The 26233-nt window shown below is 41.0% G+C and overlaps 1 protein-coding gene across 2 annotated transcripts in view; it reads right to left on the bottom strand.

The window, feature by feature from the left end:
* Nucleotides 1–21235, bottom strand: part of cldn23l (claudin 23-like) — a 28760-nt gene extending 7525 nt beyond the window's left edge. Inside the window, exons 1-2 of one of the 2 annotated variants that reach the window (XM_043717162.2) lie at nt 21033–21235; nt 7573–7630 (exon numbers count right to left, since the gene is read on the bottom strand). The gene's annotated coding sequence lies outside the window, so the exon portion shown is untranslated. The remainder of the gene's footprint in view (nt 1–7572; nt 7631–21032) is intronic. The other variant, XM_043717161.2, reaches the window with a different exon arrangement.
* Nucleotides 21236–26233: the final 4998 nt, after the last annotated feature.

Below are 26233 nucleotides of genomic sequence, written 5' to 3'. Positions count from 1 at the left end.
GGCCTACCAGACTCAGCTTTCCAATCAGGTGCTGAGCTGATAAACAAAAATGGTATAAGAGGACCTCTTAACAGAAACACAGAAAAATTCATTAACGAAAGCTCAGAGGCTGCACTTCTCACCTATGTGCCACATTTCAAAGAAAAATCTAAAGCATTTAAGAAGTGATAACAGTGCAAACTAAAGCAGTTAAAAGGCCAACATTCAGAATTTTGTTTGATGGAAACAATATGTTAGTATTATTACCTGTTTTCAGGGAACCATTAAAAGTGAGATTCTCTGGGCCTTAACAAGTCAAAAAGAAACTCAATTATGTGAATTATGCAATGAGTACTCCAGACAGGAAGAAAAATCAGCAAGCGTGTCATGTTCGTATGTTAAACCAATACTGTTACAGGCAGGATCACAAGAATAGAAGTGTATTTTAATAGTGGTGAAATAAATAGAGTGAAGTAAAAACAAAATTCAGAACAATTCAAGAATTAATCAGAAATTGAAAATTGAAAGGTTGACTGTACAGTTATCAGATTGGACAATATGTTTGTGCTTAAAAGGTTCGACGGGTTATATCACTACCTCTCAGAAACTATCAAAGTTAGTACAAAAGTTTTTTCAGATTCCTTAATTGGCTTCTCTACCTTGGTCAGAAAAAAATGATATTTGATTTTATTTGATTTTAATGTCGGGAAAGTATTACCCATAAAACAATGGCCTTAACAAACTCACCTAAATAGATGAGCTTAGTAAGTGAAGAAATCAATTTTATGATGGTCAATTACATTATTGAATCGCGTCATAATAGCTGGAGCTTATCTCCTGTGATATCGTTAAAAGTGAACAGACCATAACTATCATGTTTCAATTAGCGTAAAGTCAAAGAGGACTGTTTTGAGACGATTGTACAAGTCTGGAATGTTACAAAATTAACTAATTAAAAGGTTATTGGCAAGTTCCATTGACTGATACAATCAAAGAAATAATCTGCTTTTGCAACACTAGATGGACTTTATCAATGCAAATTCAATGGAATGTAAAATGCACTGACAATTTTTTAATGATTAACCAACAAGATAATCAAAGGACTTTACAACTGTGCTGTACATATAGACAATGTTGTAATGTTTGGCCAAATCTAGGAGGGATGTTTACACTCTTGAACAAAACATTTATTCAATTATAGTGAGACAATTGGTCATAAATTTAGCTAAAAGTGTATTTGCCAAAGCAACTATCATTTATTTTGGCCACATTGTGAAACAAGACCAAGTAGTACCAAAATAAAATTTTCCTGTGCCTAAGGCAAAAAATAAATTTTGTGATATATTAATGAGTTGATTTTATCAGAAGCTCTTTCTAAATCTTGGCTAAAAATTGTAGTGGCTCGTGTAACAAGTTTGTTAAAGAACGGCAAGAAATTTGAATGGACAAAAGAATGTCTGATTAACAACCTAAACGCTGTACTGACTATCACACCAGCTTTAATATCAGCAAATTATGATAATACTTTAACACTGGCTTTTGGTTCTAGTCACATCATTGTTGGTGCACTGTTGCTATAGGATATGGAGACCTATAAACCAGTCATTCATGTTTCTAGAAAACTGAGTTGGTGCCAACAGGAATATTCAATGGTGGAGAATGAGCCACTGAGTCTGCCATTGGGTTTCCAATATTTTGAAGTCTATATATTCAACAATTGTGCACAGACTGTCATTTATACAGAGTCAGACCATAATCCATCAGCTTTGTTTTAACAAGATTCCACATCAAGAATTCAAGATTCTTTCATCATAGTCTAATGCTACAAATATGTAATTTGAAAATCATTCAAGTCATAGGAAAAGTCAATATTATAGTGGATACTTTATCAAGAGCAAATATGAAGGGAAATGAATCTTGTGGGACAAATGGACTTATAAAGAATATAAGTGTTATTAAATTGCTTGTGTACTTAATGTAATAATGTTATTACATATTGTGTGTACTAAAGTAGAATACCGATAGTGATGAGGACCGTAATGCAAATTAGAGGTATTTTTCACTTTTTAATGTGGAAGGTATGATAAAGGTTTATACTACATTGTTATTATTCGGGAATTTGGCTTCTAAGATTTTGGTTTTAATTCTGTGAAAGTGATTTTATTTTTAAGGATTAAAACAGCATTTCTAAGAAATCATGTGACGTAAGCTAAAAGACAACATAATGCTAGCTGGTGAAATAATTGATGAATCGTTAACTAACTTGAACTTTTATCATCTACATAAGGACAGGGCAGAGGTTCATAGCAGCAGAAAGGCAATTTAGTCTTGGCAATCTCCAGACCATCAGTGCTGGAAAGACTTCTTAGGCTGGTTTAGTAGTCCTAGAAAAGTAGTCATGATTCGGAGATGCAGGTGTTGGACTGGGGTGTACAAAGTTAAAAATCACACAACACCAGGTTATAGTCCAACAGGTTTACTTGGAAGCACACTAGCTTTCGGAGCGACGCTCCTTCATCAGGTGATTGTGGAGGGCTCGATCGTAACACAGAATTGAAAGCAAAAATTTGCAGTAACTGAAATTATACATTGAAGAAATTATACATTAAAGGCTTAACAGACAATCAATTCTTCAATGTATAATTTCAGTTACATCACACTGCAAACTTTTGCTATAAATTCTGTGTTACGATTGAGCCCTCCACAATCACCTGATGAAGGAGCGTTGCTCCGAAAGCTAGTGTGCTTCCAATTAAACCTGTTGGACTATAACCTGGTGTTGTGTGATTTTTAACCTAGAAAAGTAGTGTTGGAAACTGCACTGGAAAAAGCCCTGAGCTTTTTTAGAATTCAGTGAAAAATGTCAGTAAGTCAGCCTGTGTCTGTGTGTCTCTGGGAGCAATGAAAAGAATCACATCTGATAAATGTGCCCAAGGTTACTGGAAGGAAATGCTTGCAGCCTTGTCAATTCAGTAGGAAATTAAAGAGATTGAATCTTTCTTTTCACTATTTATGATAACATCGTCCAAATTGTTTTATACATAACATTTTTGTTCCTTTTCTTTTATATTACAAACATATATTCTTTTATTTTAAAAATCATTGACAGCATCTTGTGATTATATTCAGTGACTGAACAACATGGTAGTCAAATTGCAAATATAATATCTACAGTCCATCAAGCCAGGTTTCACTTTGGAATTTGACTTGTCCGATATCACTGTCAGCTGGGATCATGATAAAAATCACACAACACCAGTTTATAGTCCCACAGCTGGGATCATAGCATACACCAATGTGCCAATCACCAAGGTCTAACAAATCACATTTACAAGATTATAATAAGTATGTATACAAAATAACATAGGGAAGAGAGAGGTGTTGAGCTGGGGATTAGTGCAACAGGAGCTTGACTCAAGAAGGAGGATGAACTAACTCCACTGAGGCCAAGACCCATCATCAAGTCACACTTTATTTACACACAGACAGTCCTTGACACTAAGCCAGCTTCCTCAGAGCCAGTTTTCAGAATGAACAGGATATCTGACTCTCCTATTTTTATTGATTATCCAGGGATTCCTGATTGGACCAATTTAACAGCCCCAATCAGAGAACTCATATTCTCTGAGGTCCATTTGGCCTTCCTCATTATAATCACTACATCCCTCCCCTTCTGAGGCTGAGGACATAGGCCTGTTCTTTTTCTTGTAGCTCTTCCTGGGGTGTTTTAGCACTGGGTCAGGTTCCTCCACCTCAGTCTCAGATACGGGTGGCTTATAATGCAGAATAGCTGGCCTCATGTCTGGAGAGTTCCGGAAGAAATTCATTCTCTTCTTCAGGCAGCAACATACTCCATGGCCATTTCAGATTCTGAGGCCTCATCAACGCCTGATGGAGAGGGAGAACCCACAGGTTACAACAGCCTTTCTGACTGTTCCGAGGAGCTGGGCACATTTTGCTCCCACACCTGTTGTGAGTTCACAGCTCTCCTATGTTCCACTTTGTTCAGGACTGTTGAACCTTTCCAAACTGTAAACGTCAATGGACTTGACCTGGCATCAATCATGCCTCTTGCCCATGCAGGGCCATTCCCATGGTTCCTACATCAAGCTTTGTCCCCTGAAGTAAACTGTCTCCCTTGTTTAGCAGAATCTTGTGTCCAGCATCAACATTCTTGATGCTGTTTCACCCTGCCCACCCAGGACCAGGAAGATCAGATTTAACCTGGTGCGGAGTTTTCTCTCCATGAACAACTCTGCTGCAGCTATCCCTATAGGTGCATAACGTGTGGCCTATAATCAAATGATTAGCCAAATATCAATAAGTCTCCTGACCTCCAACTGTGTCTAATAACCGTCCCTGGGCGTATATCCCATATCAGATTCTACTGTGCTAGTGAATGAGGTCCTACAAAAGGCTTTAGTACCATGCAGTAAATAGAACAAGGTTCTGTGCTGCCTGTAATGCAGCTGTAAGTATGACTGAGAGAGATCAAGGTGTTAAAAGTATATTAAATGAGATAGGAGTGATCAGTGGAAAGGTTGAGTGTGTAATTCATTTTATTGTGCTCCTAAACTGGCCCAAAAGTGCTATTTAAAACTCATTAAAACCTCCTGCCACATTACACTGGTAATTGGCATGTTCATTCTATTTCTGCTGGTCATGCACCATTGTACATATTAAGCTTTCTAAGGTGACACTGCTGGAAGAAGGGATTTTTCTGTGTCCACAGTATATATAAGGGTTTGCATTTCTGTAGCAAAACTTCCAGATGTCCCAAACCAATTCACAACATGTGAAGCAATTTTGTAGTAAGGCTACAGGATGGAAAACGTAGCAACTAGTTTTTGCACAGCAAGATCCCACAAACTGCAATGAGATAAGTGACCAGATAATCTGTTTTAGTTATGGTGGTTGATGGATAAATATTGCTCTCGGATACCAAGAGATCTTTCCTATTCTCTTAGAAATGGTACCTTTGAATAGTGGGCTTTATTTAGCCCACTGATCCAAATTACTTTTTGATTCTTTCTTTAAAAAGAAATAGGACTTCACAGCATCTAAAACCAAAATCCTATTTATCCCCACTTTATAATCCAAGTTCCAAAAAATAATAATACACTATAAACTTTCATTGTATGCTTCATTACTCAACCTACCAAGCACCCCCTTCTCATTATATCCGTTAATTCACACCCGATAACCACCTGACAGAACACAATGATATCCACCAATGGTATATGCTGACTGTCACCAGGAATGCAGGGAAATCAACTAGTCAGAGTGTACAGATATCCACCTGAATACACCCACTACTTAAAAAAGGCAAAGGCATTTATTTGTGATATACTTTTCCAAAGCTACTACCTAAGATTTAGCAACACAATGGCCAGTGCCAATGTACAATGCTTAGATTGTGTTGGCAAATCTTTCAACTATAGAAATTGCCGAAGTAAGTACAATTCTAATTATCTTTGTTGACACTAATCTGTCAAAGACTAATTTGCAGGCCTCCCAAAACTGCTCTACACAGAATAAAGAGTAGAGGAACTGGGAATCTTCCAATTTTAGATTATTGACAAAAACCGAAAGAATGCGGATGCTATAAAAAAAGAAACAAAAACAGGAAAAGAAACTGGAAAAGAGCAGCAGATCTGGCAGCATCTATGAATAGAAAGCATTTCAGGTCCAGTGACCCTTCCTCAGAACTGATGGTAGCTAAGAAATGTCAGTTCATATGCAGAAGAGAGAATGGGAGAGAGGGTAAGAAGTAAACAATAGGTGGGGATAGAGTTCAGAGCTGAAAATGTGTTGCTGGAAAAGCGCAGCGGGTCAGGCAGCAACCAAGGTTCTGATATGGCTAGGAAGAACTGTTTGTTTAGTGTATGGATTCGTCTGTGGATGAAGAACAGTAGAGGTCCTTTGCAGGTCTGTGAGAGTGTTGTCCTGAGCTGGGGTAGGGCTAATTGCAGGGATAGAGTTCAGACAGAGAAGGACAGTTGGACAGACAAAGGAGTTGGCTTGGAGGGTGAATAGCTATTAATTGGGACTGTTAGTGGCGAACAATGGGTTATGTACAAAAGCAGACTATGTGATAACAAGGCCTGGGATAGGGGCAAGGACATTGGAGAGCTCAAGCTTTAAAGTTACTTAACTTGATATTGAGTCCAGAAGGCTGCAGGGTCCCCAAGCAGAAAATGAGATGTTGTTCTTCCAGCTTATGCTGAGCTTCACTGGAACACTGCAGCAAGCCTGAGACAGAAATATTGGCCAGGGAACAGGGTGGTGTGTTGAGGTGGCAGGTAACTGGAAGCTCAGAGTTTTTTCTGTGGGTGGGACATAGGTTTTCTGCAAAGCGGTCACCCAGACTACACTTCATTTTCCCAATGTACAGGAGTCCACATTGTGAGCAGTGAATGCAATAGACTAGATTGTGTGAAGTGCAGGTAAAGTACTGCTTCTCCTGGAAGATATGTTTGGGCCCTTGCATACTGAAGAGGGAGAAGGTAAATGGGCAGGTGTTACACCTTCTGCGGTTGTAGGGGAAGGTGCCATGGGGCTGTGGGGGGCTGTTGGGAATGAAGGAAGAGTGGATCAGGGTGTCCTGGAGGCAACAATCCCTGCAGAAATCTAACAAGGGAGGGGAAGAAAATGTGTGTCTGGTGGTGGCATCTCACTTGAAGTGGCAGAAGTGGCAGCTGATGATCCTCTGGATATGGATGCTGGTAGGATGGTAGCTCATAGAGTCATAGAGTCATAGAGATGTACAACACAGAAACAGACTTTTCAGTCCAACTCGTCCATGCCAACCAGATATCCCAACCCAATCTAGTCCCACCTGCAAACACCTGGCCCATATCCCTCCAAATTCTTCCTATTCATATACCCGTCCAAATGCCTTTTAAATGTCGAAATTGTACTGGCCTCCACCACTTTGGTAGGTCATTCCATACACATACCACCCTCTGCGTGAGAACGTTGTCCCTTAGATCTCTTTTAGATCTTTCTCCTCTCACCCTCACCCTATGCCCTCTAGTTCTGGACTCCCTGACCCCAGGGAAAAGACTTTGTCTATTTATCCTGTCCATGCCCCTCATAATTTTGTAAACCTCTATAAGGTCACCCCTCAACCTCCAGCGCTCCAGGGAAAACAGCCCCAGCCTGTTCAGCCTCTCCCTGTAGCTCAAATCTTCCAACCCTGGCAGCATCCTTGTAAATCTTTTCTGAACCCTTTCAAGTTTCACAACATCTTTCCGATAGGAAGGAGACCAGAATGTAAGGACAAAGGGAATCTTATTGCTGTTGTGGGAGGGGAGAGAAGGGCTGAGGGCCAAAGTGCGGGAGATGTGTCAGACTCGCTAGCGGGCCCTGTCAACTACAGTGCTGGGGAATCCTTGGCGGAGAAGGAAGGTAGACATTTTGGAGGCTCCTTTGTCAAAGTTGGTATCATCAAAACAGATGCGACGGAGACAGAGATACTAGAAGAACAGAATAGAGTCTTTACAGGATTTAGGGTGGGAGGATTCTCTTTTTGAGATTTCCTTTTCATTATTTTTAATTTTTCACTCTCCTTTTGAACTTGATTTCACTTACCTCGGCATTATTTAATTCTCTTTCAGTGTCTTGTTCCTTTCATCTTAAATTCATGATTCTGTCAGACATTTCAGAAAAGGAATCATTAATTTCTCATATTTTATTCCATTGTTCTTTAATTCCCATTTGTCCTTCTCAATTTTAGTTAGTCTGGTTTCATTTGTTTCAATTTCTCATAACGTTTAGGAGAATGTTTGTTCTGAAACTATCTTAATTTCAGATACAATTCTCCAAGGTAGTCTAATATTCTCAGGGTTTTAATGATCAGTTTGAATGGATCAGTTAATGACTTTGTTCAAAATGGGAATGAGAATTTTAGACAGTGTGAATTCAGTCATGTTTCAGGGTGTCAGACAAAGGCACTAATAAGAACATGGAATGTCCTGGATCAAAAAAGACAACATTCAATCCAAGTTGTGCCATAAAATCCCTCAAAATTAACCACTCCCTTAAGAAGTGATCTAAATATGCCTTCAATTTTCATACACTCACTATCCCATTGTCTCTGCACAACTTGATCAAAACCTTTCTTTTACAGCAATAACAGCAATACATATTTATTAAGTGCCTTTAAGCTGAATCCTGCAGTGCATCTCAGGATCAGATTTATATTTTTTTCACAAGTGGGATGTGGATCTTGCTGGCTCGGCCAGCATTTATTGACCACCCCTAATCCACACAGCTGGAGAAGGTGATGGTGAGATGCCTTCTTGAACTGCTTCAATCTTAGGGGCGTAGGGAAACTGACTGTGCTGTTAGAGATGAAGCTCCAGAAATTTGATCTAGTCACAGTGAAGTAACAGTGGTATTGTTCCAAGTCAGGATGGTGTATGGTTTGGAGAGGTATTCCCATGTCCTTGCTGCCATTATCCCTCGAGGTGTTAGAATTCACAGGTTTGAAATGTCCTGTCAGAGGATCTTCGAACGAAGAAAAGAGCAAAGAAAATTTACAGCCCAGGAACAGGCCCATCAGCCCTCCAAGCCTGTGCCGATCCAAATCCACTGTCTAAACCTATTGCCCAATTCCTAAGTATCTGTATCCCTCTGCTCCCTACCTACTCATGCATCTGTCCAGACGCACCTTAAATGAATCTACCGTGCCTGCCTCTACTATCTCTGCTGGCCACCACCCTCTGTGTAAAGTACTTTCTGCGTGTATCCCCCTTAAACATTTTTCCTCTCACCTTGAATGTATGGCCTCTCATTACTGAGTCCCTCACCCTGGGAAAAAGTTTATCTCTATCTACCCTGTCTATACCCTTCATGATTTTGTAGACCTCAATCAGATCTCCCCTCAATCTCCTTTTTTCTAATGAAAACAATCCTAACCTACTCAACCTCTCTTCGTAGCTAGCACCTTCCATAGCTTCATAAACCTTCTCTGTACCTTCTCCAAAGCATCCACATTCTTTTGGTAATGTGGCGATCACAACTGTACGCTGTATTCTAAATGCGGCTGAACCAAAGTATTGTACAATTTTAACATAACCTGCCAGCTCTTATACTCAATACCCCGTCCGATGAAGGCAAGCATACTATACGCCTTCTTGACCATTCTATCCACCTGTGCAGCCACCTTCAGGGTGCAATGGACCTGAACTCCCAGATCTTTCTGCTCATCAGCTTTTCCCAAGGCTCTTCCACTTACAGTATAGTCCACTTTAGAATTAGACCTTCCAAAATGCATCACCTCACATTTGCCCAGATTGAACTCCATCTCCTCCCAACTCTTCGATCTATCTATATTCTCCTGTATTCTTTGACAGTCCCCTATACTTTCTGTTACTCCACCAATCTTCGTGTCATCTGCAAACTTACAGATCAAACCACCAATGCCACCAATGCCCTCTTCCAAATAATTTATGTATATCATAAACAACAGTGGCCCCAGCACTGACCCCTGTGGAACACCACTGGTCACCTTTCTCCATTTTGAGAAACTCCATTCAACTACTACTCTCTGTCTCCTGTTGCTCAGCCAGTTCTTCATCTACCTAGCTAGAACACCCTGCACACCATGTGACTTCACTTTCTCCATTAGTTTACCATGGGGAACCTTATGAAATGCCTTACTAAAGTCCATGTACATGACATCTACAGCCCTTCCTTAATCTACCAACTTGGTCACTTCCTCAAAGAACTTTATTCAATTGGTAAGGTATGATCTCCCCCATATAAAACCATGTTGCCTGACACTGATAAGCCCATTCTTTTCCAAATATAAATAGATCCTACCTCTCAGTACCTTCTCCAGCAACATTCCCATGTCAGGCTCACTGGTCTGTAGTCACCTGGAATATCCCTACTACCCTTCTTGAACAGGGGGACAACATTAACACCTCTCCAGTCTTCTGGCACTTCACCTGTATTTAAGGATGCTACAGAGATATTTGTCAGGGCCCCAGCTACTTCCTCTCTAGCCTCTCTCAGCAACCTGGGATAGATCCCATCTGGTCCTGGGGATTTGTCCATCTTAATATCCTTTAGCCTACTGAACATATCCTCCCTCCTTATGTCAACGTGATCCAGAGTAAACAAACTTCTATCGCTAATCTCACATGTCCTTCTCCTCAGTGAACACTGATGCAAAGTAATCATTCAGAATCTCACCCATTTTCTCAGGTTCGACACACAACCTTCCTTTCTTATCCTTTATTGGACCAACCCTTCGAGGAGAAAGTGAGGACTGCAGGTGCTGGAGATCAAGCTGAAAATGTGTTGCTGGAAAAGCAAAGCAGGTCAGGCAGCATCTAAGGAGCAGGAGATTAAACGTTTTGGTCATGAGCCCTTCTTCAGGAATGAAGAAAGTGTGTCCAGCAGGCTAAGATATAAGGTAGGGAGGGGGACTTGGGGGAGGGGCGTTGGAAATGCGATTGGTGGAAGGAGGTCAAGGTGAGGGTGATAGGCCGGAGTGGGGTGGGGGCGGAGAGGTCAGGAAGAAGATTGCAGGTTAGGAAGGCGGTGCTGAGTTTGAGGGATTTGACTGAGACAAGGTGGGAGGAGGGGAAATGAGGAAACTGGAGAAATCTGAGTTCATCCCTTGTGGTTGGAGGGTTCCTAGGCAGAAGATGAGGCACTCTTCCTCCAACCGTCGTGTTGCTATGGTCTGGCGATGGAGGAGTCCAAGGATCTGCATGTCCTTGGTGGAGTGGGAGGGGGAGTTGAAGTGTTGAGCCACGGGGTGGTTGGGTTGGTTGATCCGGGTGTCCCAGAGGTGTTCTCTGAAACGTTCCACAAGTAGGCGGCCTGTCTCCCCAATAAAGAGGAGGCCACATCGTGTGCAGCGGATGCAATAAATGATGTGTGTGGAGGTGCAGGTGAATTTGTGGCGGATATGGAAGGATCCCTTGGGGCCTTGGAGGGAAGTAAGGGGGGAGATGTGGGCGCAAGTTTTGCATTTCTTGCAGTTGGACCAACCCTTCCTCTAGTTACCCGCTTACCTCTTATAGATAAATAAAAGGCCTTGGGATTCTCCTTAATTCTGCTCACTAAAGTTATTTCCTGACCCCTTATAGCTCACTTGATTCCTCGTTTAAGATTGGTCTTACTCTCCCGATATTCCTCCAAGGCCTGTTCTGTTCTTAGCTGCCTGAACCTTATATACACTTCCCTTTACCTCTTGGCTAGTCACACAATTTCTCCTGTCATCCATGGTTCATGAATCTTGCCTTTCCTATCTCTTGTTTTCAAAGGGACATGCCTATCCTACACTATCTTCAATCTATCTTTGAAAATGCCCCACATATCAAATGTGAACATCCCTTCAAATAGCTGCCACCATTCCACATTTCCCAGCTTCTGCCAAATTTTGATATGATTGGCCTTGACCCAGTTTAGTACTCTTCCCTTAGGGCCACTCTCATCATGGTCTATGAGTATTCTAAAACTTACAGAATTGTGGTTGTTCCTCTTGGCGAGTTACTCTTGTAGATGGCACACACAGCCCCATTGTGCATTGATGATGATGGAGGGAATGTTGAAGGAGGTGAATGTGTGTCAAACAAGTGGATTGTTTTATCCTGTACAGTGTCAAATTTATTGAGTTTTGTTGGAGCTGCATTCAACCAGGCAAATGGAGAGTATCTATCACATTTCTGACTTGTATTTGTAGATATTGGCAAGTATTGGGGGACAAGAAGTGAGTTACTTGCTGTAGAATTCCGAGTCTCTAACCTGCTCCCGTCGTCTTAGTATCAATATGGCATCTTCAGATCAATGCTAGGATGTTGATAATGAGAGATTCATCAATGACAATATCATTGAATGTTAAGGGTGATGGTTAAACTTTCTTGTGTTGGAATTGGTCATTATCTGGCAATTGTGTATTGTAAATGTTACTTACCACTTATTGCCCAAGCCTGGATCTTACCCGCTTCTTGCTGAATATGGACATGGACTGCTTCTGTACCTAAGGAGTCATGAATGATGCTGAACTTTGTGTGAACACCAGCAAACATTCCCACTACTGAACTTATAATGGAGTCATTGATGAGCCAGACCTAAAATGGTTTGGCTCAGGACTGGTGCCAGCAGCACAGGATTCGATACCCATTCTGGCTGGAGTTGCCTTGTAGCCTGATTCTTTGCTCTACCCACAGTGGAGATTGCAGCAGAATGGATCAGATGTGCCAATGAGAGAAACTCAAGGAAATGGGAGAAGTGACTATACCCCTGCTTTGAATCTGCCATCATCACCTCTCTGATAAAATAACTTTCAACCCCTTTCATTTTGCAAACTACTACATTCATCTCCTATCTACCTTTCTTGTCTATAGACCTTAACTGTGTCATTACTTCCCAAATTTTCACCTATTTTTTCCAGGCACTCCATGCCATCATTAAAACTATCTATTCCCACTTGTTTCTCTTAACTCCATACATGCCTATGCAAGACTGCAGTTGAAACCCTTATCCATGCCTTTGCTACCCTCAGACTTGACTATCCTAGCAGACTCATGGCTCGCCTCCCAAATTCTTCCCTCGAGTTCTTTCAAAACTTTGCTCACAACGTTGTAACTCACACCATCTCCCATTCACTCATTGCCACCACACTTACTGATTTACTTTGGCTCCTGTTAAAAAAATACTTTGATTTTAAAATTCTAAGCCTGTTTTTTAAATTCTTCCATAGCCTCTTTGCCTCTCCTGGCAACAAATCCTTCCTGATGTTTATAATCTCTGAGAAATTGGCATTTTTTTTAATTGATGGTCATGTTCTTAGCTGCCTGGGCCTTAATTTCTGGAATCCCCTACCTAACCATATCAGTCTCAAACCTTACTTTCTTCCTTTAAGATACTCCTTAAAACTCCACACTTGTCAAAGCTTTTGTCATCTGCCCTAATATTTTCTCATCTGGGTTAGTGTCATATTTTGTTTTAGAATGCCCCTGTGTAGCACCTTGGGATGTTCTATTATGGTAAAGGATGTTAAGAGTTTAAGGATGCTACATGAGTTGCTTTTGGGTTCAGAGTGCCGTGTGTATAATTGTATTTGTTATTTCTCAGCTCCTGCTCCCCTTCCCTGTGATAAAAACAAAGAATGGCTGACACTGGAAATCTGAAACGAAAGCAGTGCTAGAGAAATTCACAGGTCTGGCAGTATCTGAGGAGATAAAAACAGAGTTAATGTTTTGAGTCCAGCGTGGACTGCTGGACTTGAAATCTTAACTGCGACCCAATGAGTTTCTCCAGCACTTTTTGTTTTTGTTCTTCTTCCCTGTTTATCTTGTTTGTGACGTGGATGTCAGATCATCTGCTTCTGTGTGTTTGACCCACCCGCCAGTGGAGGATTGCATAACTAGTACAACAGTCTCAGGATAATGGATGAATTATTTAGGATTGAGATGAGAAGGAATTTCTTTACTTGAAAGGTTATTACCTTTGAAATCATGTATTGTGGATTTTGAATATATTTAAGGCTGGGACAGACAATATTTTGGTCTCCCAAACAATATATGGGAGCTGAGAGGAAAGTGAAGTTGAGGCAGAAGATCAATCATGATAGCTTTCAATGTTAGAGTTCCCGGGCTGTTAGGTTCCCCCATTCATTTGCTCAATTTCTTCTGTTCTTGCCTTGCTGTAATATTCTGCTTGTGAAACACCCTAGAGCACACTAGTCATTCTCAAATCGCTGAAGCAGCAATCACATCAGACATTGGTGACTGGAGAACAAACTCCAGTAATAATCTGCTGAATGATTTTTTTTTACCTACTCAGCTTTTTCCTTTCATCTGTGAGATAGTTATAATCAGATGAGAAACAGCACTTGTTTAAAAACTTGATCTGAACTGACAAGGAATAATTAACAAGCAGAAAGTGGGAATTGGGACACAGCTTGGGCATCACACTTCAGACAATGCCTTTTTTTTAAAAATACTCAGAAGACTAGCATGAAGCATATATTTAACCAACAGTTTGTGTTGATCTTAACCCAATTAGCAAAGAGGCCAAACAGAGATTACTGGTCAGACATAGCACTGATTACTAAGAGACGATACATCATTTATATCAAACTTTGAATATAAAAATCTTTTGAATCATGGGGATTCACTAATAAGTTCAAAACCCCATCTGTAGAATGCCAGGCTTTTACCACCAACACAAGAATGGACCACACTAAACAAAGTTAAAAATCACACAACACCAGGTTATAGTCCAAAAGTTTTGCTATAAATTCTGTCGTCTTACAATCTTATTCTCCACAATCACCTGATGAAGGAGCAGCACTCCAAAAGCTACTGCTTCCAATTAAACCTGTTGGACTATAACCTGGTGTTGTGTGATTTTTAATTTTGTACACTGATGTCTCCAAATCACGTTCAGGATAAGCCAAGGCCACTATGCACCTCTGAAGGCTCAATACAAATCCCTCCTGCACTTGTCTACACACATATCTGGTCAAACAATGTTACAATTTTTTGAGCATTCCCTCAACAGAGTTAAGGAGTGAGCTAAATCACATTAAACTCAGCAATGAGGGTGAAGTTCATCTTTGAGAACTTTTGTTCACTGAAAAAAATATCAAACTAACCAGTTAGTCTGAACTGAAGCCTTGAATTTGGAGCCAATCCTCAAATGTATGTCCAAATTTCTGAATTTATACTGTTTCTAAGTGAATTTAGACCCTTCCTTGGGACAGGCAGAAAGAATGCAATGAATGCTGACATCTTATATCTCTTCATTCAGCTCACATTCAGGAATACTTCAGACTTAGGCTCCCATTGTTGACATTAAAAAATGTCCATTTAAAGGGTGTGATTGTCTTACCAGACATTTTCCAGTTTCATCATACCAGTTAGGACAATTTGATAGTTTATGTGATCTCTGGGTTTGAAGTGAACCAGTCAGATAGTTAATGCTGCAAGGTTTATACCTGATATAATTAAAGTTTCTGTGTCTGTTTTCTCTATTCACTAATTAATGCAGTGTATTACTCGTAAAATCTCCTTAACAAAAAAACACTGCTCCCAAATTGTCATTTACTGGTACTCAGTTCTGAAAGTGCCTACACCAAGCTCCAGAAGATCCAGCTCACCAATGAATTCGCTGCAGGAACTCTTCAAATTGCATTCAAACAAGTAAGCCAGTTCACTGCGAACCTCTACCAACCCACTCTAAACATCGACATGTCCCCAGCTGGTACTTCTCTGCAGCACATCTGTGGGTCTTGGATTAAATTTAATAGCCTGCAGCCAGGAAACAGGAGTTAGGATTATTACCACCCTCTCCAGTACCTCACCCAGTGCACCTATCCTTTCACCCAACATCCTGCCTGGGGTCTGATAGGAATTTTTAAAAATTCATTCATGGGATGTAAGTGTCTTTGGCAGTGCTATCATTTATAACCCACCCTCTTTACCCTTGAGAAGATGGTAGTAGGCTGCTTTCTTGAACTGCTGCTGTCCACTTGCTGTAGGTAGATCGACAAAGTTAATAGGGAGTGAGTTCGAGGATTTGACCCAGAAACACTGAAGGAACAATGATATATTTCGAAATCAGAATGGTTTGTGGCTTAGAGGGGGGCGTGCAGATAATGTTGTTCACATATATCTGCTGCCCTTTTCTTTCTTGATGATAGCGATCATGAGTTTAGAACATGTTATCTAAGGAGCTTTGGAGAATTTCTGCAATGAATCACGTACATGGTACACAATGAGCACCAATGGTGAAGGGAGTCAATATTTGCAGATGTGGTGCCAATCAAAGCAAGTTGCTTGATACTCTTAACAGGCAACAGATGCAAGGCTCTCAGTTCCTGCCAGTATGTAAATTGTCTCAATCTCAATGGGTAGTTCATTACAGTCTGGGCAGTGGCTACATAATTGCTCTGTGTTGATCTCTTATGGTCCATGGTATTGGACAAGATCGCCATGCCTTTGAGGAAAGCTTCTTCCCTGCACCTAGAAATTCATGACTCCCTTCAGAACCAGAATCCAACCATTTGATTTATTTATTGTCACCTGTGATCAATCACCCAAAATGGGAATGATTCTTCATGTCACTAAAGTGCAGGTTCCACCCAGGGTGCTGATCGACAAATGTAAACGCAACTCAAATTGAAATGGTGCTGCAAAAACTTCTGCTGTGAATGCTGCCTTTGTCTTGACCAGTTTAGTATTCATTGAGAACTAGCTTTTATTCGTGATGCCTAAAGAATTAGTCCAGACCATCAGCTATTGGAGAGCCAGACTAGAAACCACTATCCATTGCAGCCAGTAGGTGGTCATTGGTAGCATTAGAAACACTAAACATTTGGTATTATCCTCATTACTTTTGAATACGCAGTATTCACAAAAAAAAGTATTTGTATTCAATTTCTTCATCTTTACTTAAAGGAAATTAGATGAAAGAACAGCAAACAAAGGGGGAAACCAGTTCATTACATATCCCTCCAGCAAGATAATCATCCACTCCTTGCTATTACAAATATCATTAAATCCTCTCCTTGCTATTACAAATATCATTAAACCCTAACAGCAACTTCTTAACTGATTATTGGAGAACTGAAAGATTATATCAGTTGACAAAGATTTAACAAGTTGAGGCTCTTAAGATTGTCTGAGGGATGATCTCTATTATCTATAAGGTTATGAAAGAGTAAATGCAAAGATGTTTCCATGAGCCCAAAATTAGAGGCCATAAATAGATTTTTTTCTAAGTCCTGTGTGTAAAAAGAATCTGAATAATGCAAATGTGAATTCACTATCACAAGTAGTTTGCATCAATAGCATAGATGCATTTGCAGGGAGGCCAGCTAAGCCTATAAGGGAGAAAGGAATATGTTAATAGTGACAGATAAATGCGAGGTGCTGCATTTTGGGAAAGCAAATCTTAGCAGGTAAGGTCCTACAGACTGTTGCTGAACAAAGAGACCTTGGAGTACAGATTCATAGCTCCTTGAAAGTGGAGTCACAGGTAAATAGGATAGTGAAGAAGGCCTTTGGTATGCTTTTCTTTATTGGTCAGAGTATTGAGTACAGGAGTTGGGAGGTCATATTGTGGCTGTACAAGACATTGGTTAGGCCACTGTTGGAATATTGTGTGCAATTCTCGTCTCCTTTCTATTGGAAAGATGTTGTGAAACTTGAAAGGGTTCAGAAAAAATTTACAAGGATGTGCCAGGGTTGGAGGATTTGAGCTATAGGGAGAGGTTGAACAGGCTGGGGCTGTTTTCCCTGGAGCACCAGAGGTTGAGGGGTGACCTTATAGAGGTTGACAAAATTATGACAGGCATGGACAGATAAATAGACAAAGTCTTTTCCCTGGGGTGATGGAGTCCAGAACAAGAGGGCATAGGTTTAGGGTGAGAGGGGAAAGATATAAAAGAGACCTAAGAGGCAAAGCTTTCACGCAGAGGGTGGTACGTGTATGGAATGAGCTGCCAGAGCAAGTGGTGGTGGCTGGTATAATTGCAACATTTAAAAGGCATTTGGATGGGTATATGAATAGGAAGGGTTTGGAGGGATATGGGCCAGGTGCTAGCAGGTGGGACTAGATTGGGTTGGGATATCTGGTTGGTATGGATGGGTTGGACCCAAGGGTCTGTTTCTGTGCTGTACATCTCTATGACTCGATGACTCTATGAGGGAATGAGAGCAGGCTTTGGAGAAGCATAAGCTCCTGAACAGACCTGTTTTGCTAGATGGTTTATTTCTAGACTGAAAATGTTGTATAGTTCGATGCATTTCTTTCCTTTTTCTGATGTTTTATTTTTCTGTCTTCCCTCTAGATTCCTGTGAAGATGTAATCACCTCAGAGTTAGTGAAGGGTCAAAGAGAAGCTGAGAAATTGGAGGCCTAACTCAGAATCATACTCCCTTTTGAGGGCAGCTATCTCCTTGGGAACTAACAGGTCTCCAAAAGCTCCACGTATCTGATCAATATTTTAATAAATAATTTTAATGTGTTTCTATTTCACATTGAACTTATCCAATGCTGTGCTTCTCGTCCTAGAAACACAACAATGTGATAATAGTGAACCTTTCAAATTTACACATTAGGGAAGAGAGGAGGACTCCTCATTCTCAATGTTCTAGTCAATGTTGTCAATGTTAGAAATCTGAGTGAAGTGGGTGAGAAAAAAAGGTGCATTAAATGAGGACGTACCAGAGAAACACTCTAAATCTCATCAATTTCATATTGTGGCAGTCATGATTTGGAGGTGCCCAGTGCTGGGCTGGTGTGTACAAAGTTAAAAATCACGCAACACCAGGTTATAGTCCAACAGGTTTATTTTGAAGCACTAGCTTTTGGTGCGCTGCTCCTACATCTACCTGATGAAGGAGCAGCGCTCCGAAAGCTAGTCTTCCAATTAAACCTGTTGGACCATAACCTGGAGTTGTGTGATTTTTAATATTGTGGCAGGACCTTCCTGCTGAGGGACTGTAAAATGTAAACAACAATAAAAGCTTTCCGCATGTATTTCATACTTGGCTTAGTCCTGGTGATTTCTGGACATTTCAAGGTGCTTTACGGCCAATGAACTGAATGGGAGTTACTGTTGCGATATCGGAAATTCAGCATCCAATTTGTGAACAACATATTCCCATGAAGCACAATCTGATCATTATCAGATAACCTATGTTTCTGGTGTGGATTGAGGGATAACTATTGGCCAAAGTAATATGCATAAATCCTTGCTCTTCTTCAAATTAATGCTGTGCAATCTTCTACATCGATCTGAGACTAGATGGGTTTCAATTTAATATCTCACCTGAAAGATGGCAACACTATTTCAGTGTTGTATTAGATACTGAGCCAAGAGTTTTGTGCTCAGTTCCAGGAAATGGACTTGAATGCACAACCTTCTGACTCAGATTCAAGAATGCTACCAATTGAGTCACAATATCAATATCAAAGGATATGAAACAAAAGTGTGTAGTCAGAATTGTGCGAACCAACTGTGATCTAATTGAACGGTGGAACCACATGGTACAACCTATTCCAATGGTGTTATTTAAAATAATTTGCAGGTTTTCTCAGCAACCCTTAACATCTATAAACATTTGATATAAATAGTGGACAAGTATATGCTCCACTGTGCCTCCATATGCTATATCATCTGAATAAATCTGCAAAATATTTTCAATTTCCTGTTCCTCTCAGGGTATAAATGTTTGAATTAAATTAGTACAATTGTTGAAGTGTGAATATTAACTACTGTTGGTGATAATGTTGGAACATTTGAACATCTAAGTACTAAAAGTCATGATTGAACTGTACTGGCATTATCGATCATTAATTGATGGGTTAAAATCAACTAGGTAAAAACAAGGACTGCAGATACTGGAAACCAGAGTCTAGGTTAGAGTGGTGCTGGAAAAGCACAGCAGGTCAGGCAGCATCTGAGGAGCAGGAAAATCGACATTTTGGGCAAAAGCCCTTCATCAGGAATAGAGGAATACAGGAATAGAGAATTGATGGTCAATAATGAATATTGGATTTATAGACTGAACTATATGTTTGCACTGGTTATCATGACAACCAGTATTGGATTTTTTTCCAAGAGTGCAGTTGCTTCAGTCTGACATTCAAGCCTACTAACTTGTCTCTTAAATACAGAGACACTTTGCATAGAATCATACATTATTGTTTTGGAATAAAGATAAGAACAATAGCACCAATTAGTTTATTCATTTTATTTTGTGCTGACTGATAATGTTCTTTCCATGGGAAAGTAACAATAAAACTTTTGGTAGCAACTTATTGGAATAAAATGTACTTGAATCAATATAGTCAAACACAGGCAAATACTCCGGAATATGTTCTGCCACACAAATGTCTCAGTGAGATACATACCACAGGCCTTTCATTTCTGTTTGAGATTCAAATCCAAAATAAACTGGTCAATGACAGTCTGCTTTGGCTGCTGTGTCAGGGTCTTCTGTGAGATGAAGTTAAGGTAGTCCAGATTACCTGAGCACAAAACTATCCAGAAGAGGAAGCCTCACTCAAGAAAACCTTCGGATGGCTGGTGTGGATACAGGACAATAGAGGGAAGAACTTAAACTGAGTTAAATTGTCCAGGGGGATAGAGGGAGCGCTGAATTAATTTAATTGTGCTGTATCAGACTCTGAAGTGAGGAAGTGTAACTTGCCCAGCACTGAAAGTAATAGCTTTGATACAAGAAAGAGAATCTTTGGTTAGCATTTCCATGTGCCATTTTCCACAAAAAATATGTAAATACCTGGAATGTGTTTGTGTGTTGCTTTTGTGTGGCTGTGTTCTTGAGAACTTGCCCATAATTGCACCAATTAACACTCATCCATCCTGTGGCAAAAGTCAGGACTGCAGATGCTGGAAATCAGAGTCGAGATTAGAGTGGTGCTGGAAAAGCGCAGCAGGTCAGGCAGCATCCGAGTGATTTTCCTGCTCCTCGGATGCTGCCTGACCGGCTGTGCTTTTCCAGCACCACTCTAATCCAGCCTCATCCATCCTGTGACTAGCAATGAACTGCTCCATCCACTGAGGCTGCACATAACATGATGCCCTAATCAGATTTCTCATAACGGAATTTCAAAATTCTGGAATTGGAAAATCTAAAGCCGATGTCTGTCAAATCGAATATCACCTGCAGTGAAACAGATCTAATGCTCTCCCACTACGATCTACTAAAGGATGTAGAATCACCCAGTGAGTGGCAAGACTCTAACTTTACCGAACATTTAACCCAGCTGCTCAGCTGTGACCTTCAGAGTTCAAAACTGAGTCCCTTTGTTGCCAGACACAGATTCTAGCGCATTGTACATTCTGCATGTAGAGTACCAAACACATCAATCAAGAGACCTCTGGGTCGGACATAGTCGCACTCCAGAACACGAAGGCTGTTTTTTTGTGTGCTCAATCTAATTGGCAGGTGCCCCGGAACAATGAGTTCTGGATTAAGCTCCTGCAAAAGCCTCGACACCTTCGGTATGTGCGGTTTCAGCACGGAACACTGGGAGCGAGAAACATACACTTACCACTTGCAGGTGTTCCTGCAGCCAAGGGGTTCTCTGTGACTGAACTGGATGACTGCCTTGCTGAAAGCTGCTTGTCTTCATCTAACAGCGCTCTGTGGCTGCGATGTCCCGTCTCACTGCATCTCTCTGTCTGATCCAGTCTCTCATCTCCCTCTGTGGCTGGGGAAAGCTGTGTGGTAGGGGGGAGGGGCAGGTGTTGGACCTTCCTTTCCCAGTGTTTCAGAGCACAGCCATCAAGGCAAGAGAACTATTTACTTAAACAAGACCAAATTTATCGGCGCCAATCTTAGAGCTAAATTCAACCCAGCTTGGCATTTTGTTTATAAGGGCAACGATAATGCTGTGGAGGACAATGTTTACATTTCTGTTTTGATTCAGACAGTCATCGTCTAACAGTTAGTCTGGAGAGAATTTTACTTACCCCTTATCAGTCCAAACCTGGATATTGGCCAGGTCTTTTTGCGTTCGGACATGGACTGGTTTAGTATCTCCGGTGTTGTGGATGGTGCTGAATATTGTACCATCATCAGCGAATATCCCCACTTCCGACCTTATCATGCAACAAAAGTCATTGATGAAGCAGCTGAAGATGGTTGGTCAGTATCCAGAGAAAGTCCTGTAGCCATGTCCTGGCATTGAGATGATTAACTGCCAGCAGCCACTACCTTTGCACTCGGTATGACTCCAACCAGAGGGGAGTGTTGCCCTTAATTCCTTTAGTTTTGCCAGGGTTCCTTGATGCCATATCCAGTCAAGTGCTGCCTTGATGTTAAGGGCAATCATTCTCACCTCACCTCTGAAATGCAGCTCTTTTGTCCATATTCATAACAAGGCTGTATGTAATTCAGTCAGGAGCTGACCGGCCCTGAGTGGAGGAAGCAAACTAAATGGAAACAAGATATGTTTTCTGAACAAATTCTGCTTGATAGCACTGTCAATAAATCCTTTAATCACTTTGCTGATGAGCAAGAGTAAACTGACAGGGCAGCAATTCACAAGTTAGATTTGTCTTTTTTTGTGAACGGGACATACCTGGGTAATTGCCGGATGGATGCCATTATACCTGTAGAACAGCTTGACTAGGGATGCAGATAATTCTGGAACATAATAGCAGTTATGTTACATGAAAATTGTGAGCACCCATAGCCTTTCAGTATTCAGTGCCTTCAGTTGTTTCTTAATACCAGGTGGAGTGAGTCATGTTGGTTGAATATTGGCATCGGTGATGCTGAGGACCTCTGGAGGTTTGCACCTCCAGCTGACATTAGATACAAATGCTTCAGCCCTACCTTTTGCACTGATGCTGGGCTCCTTGAACATTTAGAAGGAGGATACTTGGTAGCTGTTAGTTGTTTAATTTTCCAGCACCATTCACAGATGCATGTAATTGGTCTATAGGGCTTAGATTTGATCAATTGGGCTCTCTTTAGGTGCAGTAGTAACATGATCACCCTTGGACCAGGAGGTTTGGGTTCAAGTCCCACCTGCTCCAAAGGTGTGTAATAACATCTCTCGACAGAGTGATTAGTAAAAAAAAAGTAGATTTGATCAATTAGTTGTAGGATCACTGAGGCCTGCCCCCATTGCATGCTGCTTACACTGTTTGACATACAAGTACTCCTTTGCTATAGCTTCACCAAGTCAACAATTCATTTTTAGATATGCTTGAGACTGGCATGCCCTGCTGCACTCTTCACTGATCCCCCAGCTTGATAGTAATAGTAGAATGCCAGGGCAAGAGGTTACAGATTGTGGATTGAATACAATTCTGCTGCTACTGGTCTATCGTGCCTCATAGATGCTAGGTTTTGAGTTATTAGATTTGTTCAAAATCCATTCCATTTAGTTTGATGATAGTGCCACATAACATTAAAAGAAAATAGACTCATCTTTTTAGATGGGACTTTGTTTCTACAAAGACTGTGCAATGGTCATTCCTATAGCAACTGACGAGGACAGATGCATCTGCGACAGATAGATTAGTGAGGACAAGGTCAAGCAGATTTTTTATTTTTGTTGATTCCCTCACCATCTGCTGCAGATCCAATCTAGCAACTATTTCCTTTAGGACGAGAGCAGTTCAATAAACAATGGTGTTCCTGGGTCAGATTTGAAGATGCACATTAAAGTCCCCCACCAGCCTGTATTCTGTGTTCTAGCCTCGCTTAGCTCTTCTTCAACATGAAGGAATACTAATTCATCAGCCCAGAGTGCAGTAGGTAATCAGTAGGAGGTTTCCTTGTGTATATTTGACCTGATGCCATGAGACTTCATGGATGTGAAGTCAGGTCCTGAATATTTCTGCACACTTTATTAGCATACTGGGGCTCCCAATTTGATTTAAAGTTATTGGCAAATTTTGATATCATTCTTCTGACATTTATGGCAAGATCATTTAAACTAATCAAAAATAATGAGTTCCCAACACAGATATCCAGGGGGTGACAATAGCCATATATAGACAATAGACAATAGGTGCAGGAGTAGGCCATTCTGTCCTTCGAGCCAGCACCACCATTCATTATGATCATGGCTGATCATCCTCAATCAGTATCCTGTTGCTGCCTTATCCCCATAACCCTTGATTCCACTATCCTTAAGAGCTCTATCCAACTCTTTCTTGAAAGTATCCGAGACTTGGCCTCCACAGCCCTCTGGGGCAGAACATTCCATATATCCACCACTCTCTGGGTGAAGAAGTTTCTCCTCAACTCTGTTCTAAATGACCTACCCCTTATTTTTAAACTGTCTTCTCTGGTTCGGGACTCACCCATCAGCGGAAACATGCTTCCTGCCTCCAGAGTGTCCAATCCTTTAATAATCCTATATGTCTCAATCAGATCCCCTTTCAGCCTTCTAAACTCAAGGGTATACAAGCCCAGTCGCTCCAATCTTTCAGCATAAGATAGTCCTGCCATTCTGGCTATTGACCTCGTGAACCTACGCTGCACTCCCTCAATAGCCAGAATGTCTTTCCTCAAATTTGGAGACCAAAACTGCACACAATATTCCAGGTGCGGTCTCACCAGGGCCCTGTACAGCTGCAGAAGGACCTCTTTGCTTCTATACTCAATTCGTCTTGTTATGAAGGCCAGCATGCTATTAGCTTTCTTCACTGCCTGCTGTACCTGCATGCTTGCTTTCATTGACTGATGTACAAGAACACCTAGATCTCGTTGTACTGCCCCTTTACCTAACTTGACTCCATTTAGGTAGTAATCTGCCTTCCTGTTCTTGCCACCAAAGTGGATAACCACACATTTATCCACATTAAACTGCATCTGCCAGGCATCCGTCCACTCAACTAACCTGTCCAGGTCACCCTGTATTTTCCTAACATCCTCCTCACATTTCACCCTGCCACCCAGCTTTGTGTCCAGTCAATATGATAGTCCTGCTCCCACCTTTCATCCAGTCATCTCTTCCAAGTGGTTACATCCCCTTTAATACTGTGTGTGTTAGTTTTTTTCATCATGTCAGAAATGGCACCTGTTCAAATGCCATCAGGAAATCTTTCTTCAGCTAATTTTGTGTGATTACTCAGATTGATTGAGCTGAGCTGAGAACCAATATTAAAATAAATGGCTGTCCAAAATAAAACAGGAAGTAATGATGCTCATATTGTCACTAAGTAATGTTTCCCTCAACTGAAGCCATTTGATTTAATAAATCCTTCTGTCTTGTCATCCATGAAACATTGCTCACAGTAATGGGGATGAGATAGTAGAAATCTACACCAGACAGAACAAACCAGCTCCAATGTCCATTGGTGCACATAGCAGTGGAGATAGTTGTCTGCCTTTCTGTCATTTTGCTGTGAATTGCATTAAGTGCAAATTGTACACCTTCCTGTCTCCGTGGCAATCTGGTCAATGTAAAATAGTGTTATGATCTAGCAGTGCAAATTCCAAGGCTACAGCATTTATAACATTTCAACATTCAGTAGCTGCATGTAATAAGAGACACTCCTGATATAATCCTTTTTTATCCTCCCATTGATATGGGAATGTTTATGTGATTGTGGATTCAGTGGAAAGATCTCACCCTAAATATTGACCTGGTGAAAAATCAAGAGCAGCATCAATTAAACATCGTAACACATCAAAAATACATGGCTTGGAAAGGGTGGACGCTAGGAAATTGTTTCCGTTAGGCAAGGAGACTAGGACCCGTGGTCACAGCCTTCGAATTAGAGGGCGTAAATTCAGAACAGAAATGCGGAGACATTTCTTCAGCTAGAGAGTGGTGGGCCTGTGGAATTCATTGCCACGGAGTGCAGTGGAGGCCAGGACGCTAAATGTCTTCAAGGCAGAGATTAATAAATTCTTGATGTCACAAGGAATTAAGGGCTACGGGGATAATGCGGGTAAGTGGAGTTGAAATGTCCATCAGCCATGATTGAATGGCAGAGTGGACTCAATGGGCCGAATGGCCTTACTTCCACTCCTATGTCTTATGGTCTTATGCTCTTAAAGAGGCCAACAAGAGATAAACAGGGGCATTTTCCAAGATTCTATAGACTGTGGAACAATTCCTACAGATCAGAGGAAAGTTAATGTAACCCCTCTATTTAAGAATGGAGACAGGGAGAAAACCAGGAAGTACAGACTAGTTCAGCCTGATGCTGGTAATGGGGAAAACACTGAAGTCCATTGTAAAATAATTATTAGCTGAGCATTTGGAAAACAGTGGCAGGGTCAGACAGACTCAACATGGATTTACAAAGGAAAATCATGCTTAACAAATCTACTGGGATTCTTCAATGATGTAAATAGTACTGTTGATGAGGGGGAGCCAGTGGATATGGTTTACTTGGACCTTCAGACGGCTTTCAAAAGTCTCACATAGGAGATTGGTGTGTAAAATTTACAGCGTGTGGGATTGAAGATAGTATGTTGAGATAGACAGGAAACTGATTGGCAGGAAGGAAACAAAGAGTAGAAATAAGCAGGTTATTTTTCCAAAAGGCAGGCAGTAACTAATGGGGTACCACAGGGATCAGTACTGGAATTCTAACTATTTATAATACATATTCATGAATTGGATGAAGGAAATACATGCAATATCTCCTAATTTGCAAATGACACAAAGCTAGGCAGGATGGTGAGCTGTGGGGAGAATGCAGGGATGCTTCAGTATGGTATTATCAAGCTGTGGGCAAATAAAGGGCAAATGTAGTATAATGTGAATTTTACTGCGGG

Source organism: Chiloscyllium plagiosum, unplaced genomic scaffold, assembly GCF_037043375.1.
Source record: "Chiloscyllium plagiosum isolate Xiang-an unplaced genomic scaffold, Cpla_swu_hap1 HiC_scaffold_30, whole genome shotgun sequence".
In the NCBI taxonomy this organism is placed as follows: domain Eukaryota; kingdom Metazoa; phylum Chordata; class Chondrichthyes; order Orectolobiformes; family Hemiscylliidae; genus Chiloscyllium; species Chiloscyllium plagiosum.
The sequence above is the reverse complement of the archived record's forward strand: the minus strand, read 5'-3'. Positions and strand labels throughout refer to the sequence as shown.